Source organism: Notolabrus celidotus, chromosome 16 (genome assembly GCF_009762535.1).
Source record: "Notolabrus celidotus isolate fNotCel1 chromosome 16, fNotCel1.pri, whole genome shotgun sequence".
Taxonomy (NCBI): domain Eukaryota; kingdom Metazoa; phylum Chordata; class Actinopteri; order Labriformes; family Labridae; genus Notolabrus; species Notolabrus celidotus.
Window position 1 is genome coordinate 19617288 of NC_048287.1, and position 6701 is coordinate 19623988.

The following is a 6701-nucleotide window of genomic DNA, read 5'->3' on the forward strand; positions in this document are numbered from 1 at the left end:
AATCATATGCCCTTCTGTAACCTGGTTTAGATGTTATTTGGAATACAATGTTCACTTAGAGGATGAGAAGCCCATCTCTGACACATGATCATGATCGTGACAGAATGCAGGTTTCTGAACACCTGGGTGAAGCTGCACCTGTACCAACAAAGAATGTTCAGGGACTTAGAAAAGGTGTTGACAAGCCACAGTCAACTGGTTTATATCAGGGTACTCCAGTAGGCTTTCTCAAAACCGGGACATGACCATCATGCCTAGGATACTTGTTCACTTGTAAATGCATGCAATGACAACAAACAAAAGTGAGAAATACGAAGACTTAGAAAGGAAACAACAACAAAAGTTGTGCTTGGATAATGCTAGAATGGAACTACTAGTACTTAAGAATGATTTGCATTAGAGAACACTTTGTTCTCTTCGATTTTTCCCTGATCATTTGATGTGATTTGTATTTTCTTCTTGAATATCATCTGCATGCACCATTAAAACAAAAACTGAAGAACTATAGTCTAGTGAATCCATTAGTGCCTTCTGTTGATGAGGTCTCAAAACTTCAGTAAGAGCATAAGTGTTATTGTGTTACAGACATCTGAAAAATCTATGTTCCTGGGGTGGCGTTGGTACATTGAAACATGTGGTGCAGTGCACATTTAGACATCTCAGAGTCCCAGAGATGCTCTCAGTCTTCTTACATTGGTATTTGGATGGGTGTGGATGATTAAATCTAAAGAAAATCAAAGGGATACATTGCAAATCTAAACATTCAAAAGGGATAGTAAAAAAAACTCATTTTCAGTTTTACAATCTTTAAACAACTCAGTTTTAGTCAAGTATCTGGTATAAATCAAAGCAAATAAGGGTGTTTTATTTGTTTGCCTGAAGCAGTGTGGAGGGAAAGAGGGTGACAGAGGCCTACAGGGTGGAGGTTTATAGATTTGGTGGGTGTGGTCTGGGCAAGAGTGACAGGCAGCCATGTTTAATGCAAAGGATGACAAACTTGTGATTTAACAACATTCTTGTCTCTTTTAGGGAAGTCATTGGAGAATGTTGGCTTTATTGATAGGGCAGCTGAAAAGAGACAGGAAACATGGGGAGAAGAGAGAGGGGGATGGCACACAGCAAAGGGTTGTGACTTGGAGTTTTACAATGTTACAATGTTACAATGTCATTTAGCAGACGCTTTTATCCAAAGCGACGTACATACGAGAACAAGAACAACACGAGCAAAGATCTAGACAAGAGGAAACAAGATCAGTAAGAGTAAAAAGTGCTTCAAGTCCATTTGGATGCAGGTACTGCCAAGCAGTGTAAAGGCAATGCACAAAAGTAAATAAGGATTTTCTTTTCTTTTTTTTTATAGTAAAATAAGGAACATCTACAATGAAGCAACCAAACAACTTAAGACCTTCTATTATCATCATCAACAATTAACTTGTCATCACCACAATAATTACCAAAGCTGGTTCACTCAAGAGCTGAACACAGATTCCCAGAGTAGAGCAGGACGACAGGACGTAGCTGGAAGACACAGTCTAGCTAAGTGCATAGTGTTTCCTAAAGAGCTGGGTCTTTAGCTGTCTTGGAACAAGTGGAACAAGTGGAACAAGTAACCACTGTGTCAAGGACTGTGACTTCTGTGTCTGGAGTGTTTTAACCACCATCATTTGAAGGAACGCATCTCATATCATTGAACTGAGAAATACTTTTTAAGACTCAACAGGGGAGCAACATATGTGTTGTCATATCACATAATATCACAAGGCTGCATCTTTTTAATAATTGCTTTCAAATGATTTGATATTTTTTTAATCAAAACTGTTTTAAATATAAGTGTGGTTATTTATTATCATGTGTTATGTAATTATCTTTGAACTACTGTGGATGGCAGCAGATCATAGAAAACCTCCCTTTCAAAATATTTAAGCCTGTGTGTACTGCAAGAGACCATTAGATGGCAGCCAACCTCAAAAAAGAGCTGCTAACTTAAAGGCAAATAGAAACACAGGGGTCAAGACTCAAGTCAAGTGTTTCCTGGCAACAAGAGGTGCCTTCACAATCTGTCTAATAAAATGTGTTTGTTTGTCACTGCCTCTTCAACACAGATACATAATTTGTAACTTCCTTGTTGTCAGTACTGCAGGGAACATTTTGTCCTGAGAGCATAAAAATTTAGAAAATCAGTGCTCTCCACAAACAGACCCTCATTTCTTGCAAGCGAGTGACAAAGAATCACAGAGTGGGGTTTATTCAGAGGTTTATCACTTGAAAAATGGTCTCAAGTATGACCCATAAAATAGATTTAGATAAGCTAAAAAATGCCTTGTATACAGTATAACAACACTGCTCTTTAACTTGTCGTTAACACATCGTTAATCATGCACCTCACCTCGCACCTCATTATTACATAACCTATGAGATCAGACTTATCCTCATGATGTAAAGCTGCTGCAGTTGCTGTAAACCCACTGCTCTTTAACCCCTGTGCACGTCACACTGAACTGTATTGATAAGAAGGTGCAGTGTGGGGTCAGTTTTTTAAGGCAGTTCAACTGATAAGAAAAGAACAGTTTGGCTTGAACTTTGTGTACTCAGTGTTTCATGTTCCAGCTTGCCGGGGTCTCAGATGGAGCCTGAGATATACATTTGAGTTACAGACTGAGGTTTAGGGAGTAGGCCAAAGTGCATTAAGTAACTATCTCTGTGTGAATGCAGGTTAAACTGCTTATGTGGCACAAGTCATTATCACTGTTTAAACTACTTTACTGTACCTGTTGAGTACAACTTGATGTCCTGAATCTTCCACAGAAAGAAGTCTACTGTCCTATAGTTTATGCTTTTAAAAGCACTTATTTTTGTCAGCACACAACATGGATATTTTGTCCAAATATGGTCATTTCTGGCTCAAGCAAATCAGATACTGCAATAATTCCGATCCAAGGGCTTCAAACTGACTGTTCAAAATCCACTTCTGACTTGACATGGACCTGGACTCATAGTATTCACTAAATTAGGACTCAGAAGATGGAGAAGAGACTGGGATTCATTTATTGATAAAAGGATGTTTTATTTTTTTCCATTATTTTTTAGTATATGGCCCTAATGATTCATTCAGTATCGAGCAAGGACTGGCATGTGTGATCACCTACATGCATGTTCAACTGCCTTCTTCTTCAGCAACAGTTACTGCCAGGATGTCAAAAGAAGTGTCACCGATCATGTGTTTAGCTTTTTAAAAATTATCCAGTAAATGCAAGAAAGAGCAGCAAACTAAATTTTTCAGGATGCTCAACAAAGAGTTATTATGATGCTAAAGTTAGCTTACTTGGGAGGCAGATTTTAGCAAGCTAACTATAATGTTAGCAACTGGAGTGACTCAAAACTTAACCAGCCTCAAGGTTTTATGACTCAACTCCAAAGCTGTGGCATTAAGCTAGCTTTTATTTTCCCAGGCAGCATGTGGACACAACAAAAACATAATATAATAGCACTAAGAATAGATACTGCACAGACAAACAATGGAAGGCCTTTGCAGTCTGTATTAGCTCCTTGTGTGTACATGAGCATAGAGTGGACATGCTAATGAAACTCTTACATTCTCTGCGTGGAGAACATTGTGTAGCTGGTTGTGACATGCTGTTTACACTGGTCTTAAATGTCTGAGAGCACATGGAGACCTGCATGCAGTGTTCACACACGTACAGGCAAGACTGTTCCACGCAGCTGAAAGCACCTTCCAGAAGTTGGTCATGTTTGCCTGCAGGAAGCTTACAACTCAGACACATTCAGAGGGGAAGCATAGCCCTCAGCAGTGTGACAGCGGGCTGAGCAGATGTGAAAACCACATGGCAGTGGGTGGGTGAAGTTGTAGAGGGTATTTGATGTTCTTTTCCTGGCATGAGTTGAAATGATGAGAACTTAAAAATTCTATTTGTTTTAATGTCTTGACTGGCTCAGGTGAAAAAAAAATCTCTACCATCAGGGAGTATGTTCTCTTTAACGTTGTAAGGCTTAGAGCAGTGAACATAGTACAAACCTGGAGCATTTCACTGTTCTCAGTAGGCCTCTACATTGGCTATATTAACAGAGGCAAATGTGAAAAATTACAATAACAAGCTATAAATGTAAAGAAGTAGGGCAAATGCCATTCTAAGTTTACAAGAAATCATATTAAGTGTTCAGAGACAAATCTGCAGAGCCAGTTTTCCCACATGTACTTGTCTCCTTTGTGCCACATGATAATCATATTGTCTTGACTATCAACTTGACTATTACATAACTAATCTCCTCATGCTTGAACTAGTAATAAAATAAGCTCCATGATCTTAACTTGCATGCAGTTAGTATCGGTCATGACCCTACATACTGATCTATCTCAACTGGTAAAAATAAAAGTGAAATTTAAGTACATGGAGCCCCACATTGAACTTTCATTCTTTGAAACAGGGTTCTAGTATGATTATACTTGTTTTTATATAGTAATCATAAAGTCATTAATGTAGCAGATGTTTCCGGGGTGAGGGTACAGGGAGTGTCAGACGCTCTCAGCATGTGAGTGTGAAGTAATGTAACATTTATAGTAGCAGTGGCAGCTGGAAACCTCTGCCTGCATGGATGTGCGTAAAGGAAATGCACTGAACAGGCCAAAAAATACACACCAAGAGCCAAGGATGCAAATTGTAAGCTATCCAATGTGATAATTAGAGTACATTAGAGCAAGCCAACAATGCTGATTTCTAGATATTAATCTGTAATGAAAATAACAATACATTGGCATTTTTTGCAACAGGAGATTAACTGAAAGTAAAAAAGGCCAGTGGTGAGTGCTTCATCTCTGCAGTTTTTATTCCAGCTACAAATCAAATCTTACCCGAGACACCTTCCAAATGCTGACCTTTTATATATATAAAAGATCGATAGTTGGTTTTGCGAAAGTCTCAATCTTCCAGCTTTTCCCCGAGCAGCTAAACAACATACAGTAGCTCTCATGGCATGTGTTACTGCTGGTAAAATGGGTCACCAACCACACCCCTCTGAGGTTTTATTGGCTTCTGCTCTCAGATAAATCCTCATTTAAAAGACGACATTTACAAAACAAAGCAATTAAACCCGATACTGTATGAAATAAAAGGGTTATGAACTTTTTTTTTTATCAGAAGAGTAAAGAATATGTCTGACTTTACAGTACTGTGTGCAGGCTTGTTTTAAAAGATGGTTTACATATGTCTTTTTCTTATTGAATATCTCCTAAATGGTTTCAAGTAATCATTCAAAAGAGACACAAATGTCCCTGCTGCACAGAGCGTTTTAATAAAGCACTACTCCGGAAAACATAAATATGCAACAGATTAGGCAAATTCAAAATCCACTGTCTTGTTTGAAACCACTAAGCCGTTTTGGTTCTGTCTTTTATATTTCTCTGACATGTCACCTCCCACTGCAAAAATCCACATTTTGTTGGAAATTTCTCTACAGGAGATTAATACAGTTGTGTGTATACTGGCAGAACTGTTTGGGATTAGTGTGACAATAGGAAATGTTCTCAGATTTTCACAGAGCTTAAAATCTCTGCAGTCTTTTCATGTTTTTTGGGGGGTCTTTTTGTTCTGAATGTTTTTTTTTTTAACAATACATACCATGATTTTATCTATATTTTTCCTGGAATGTTTTAAGTTTTTTTTTCTCTATTTGAGCTGGGTCCAATGACATGGGTTAATTGGTCCTATTTGTGTATGTGATAGATGTGCGTCAGGGAGGTAGACTGTGTAGCCAGAGTGATAAATGTGTGTAACATGTAAATACAAATGAATGCACGTAGCATATTTAAAGCTCCGTTCCGACAGATACAGGAAGGTGTTTCAGGCTTTGATTTGTAGCCGGAGGTAGTTGACAGAGATGACGCAGGCACTACAGCCCTTATCATTTAACAAAAAAAATCCCTTCTGTAAACTTTTGTATTCATAAAAGTCCACATGTACTCTTAATGTCATAACAGATACTCATCTAATGGTCCTCACTTTTGGCTCATGGTGTGTGTTTATTGGCCTGCAGCACAATGCATTTCCTTTACGTGCGTTCATGCAGGCAGAGGTTTCCAGCTGTCACTGCTGCTCTAATCACTGTTAAATTACTTCACACTCACATGCTGAGAGCATCTGACACTTTTGGTACTGCTCTCACAGAAACATCTGGTGCATCTACTACAATGACAATGACTTTGCTACTTTGTTTAATCCACATACCTGAACCTAATTACAAAAAAGGGAGTTGAAAATTAGATTTATCCATTTTCACTTTCACCAAGTGTTTCACCGAGTTAGAGTTGGTAGTGTTTTGACGAGGGATGTTCAGAAGCATGTATAAGATGGAAATTCAAGTTCTGACTAGATGAAACTCAGAAAACAGCAAAAACTGATCACAATTCAATTACTAAAGCTAAACACAGGGTAACAGAGTCTGCGGGTAAATAATGTCAAATCTCTGGGCCAAGTTTGGTTAACATAAGCAGAGCTAGCACAACCACCCTTCCAACATTCACATGCCTGTGCTGGTTATTCATCGCTCCACTTGAGAAGTTACACACCATATAACCTGATATAGACAATTTCATGTCTGTTTTCCAACACAAAACACTGTAAACCTTGCTGCGCTATGAGATGCTATCTATCGACTGTGTTTGTTTACATCTGGGTAGTAGAGAAGTA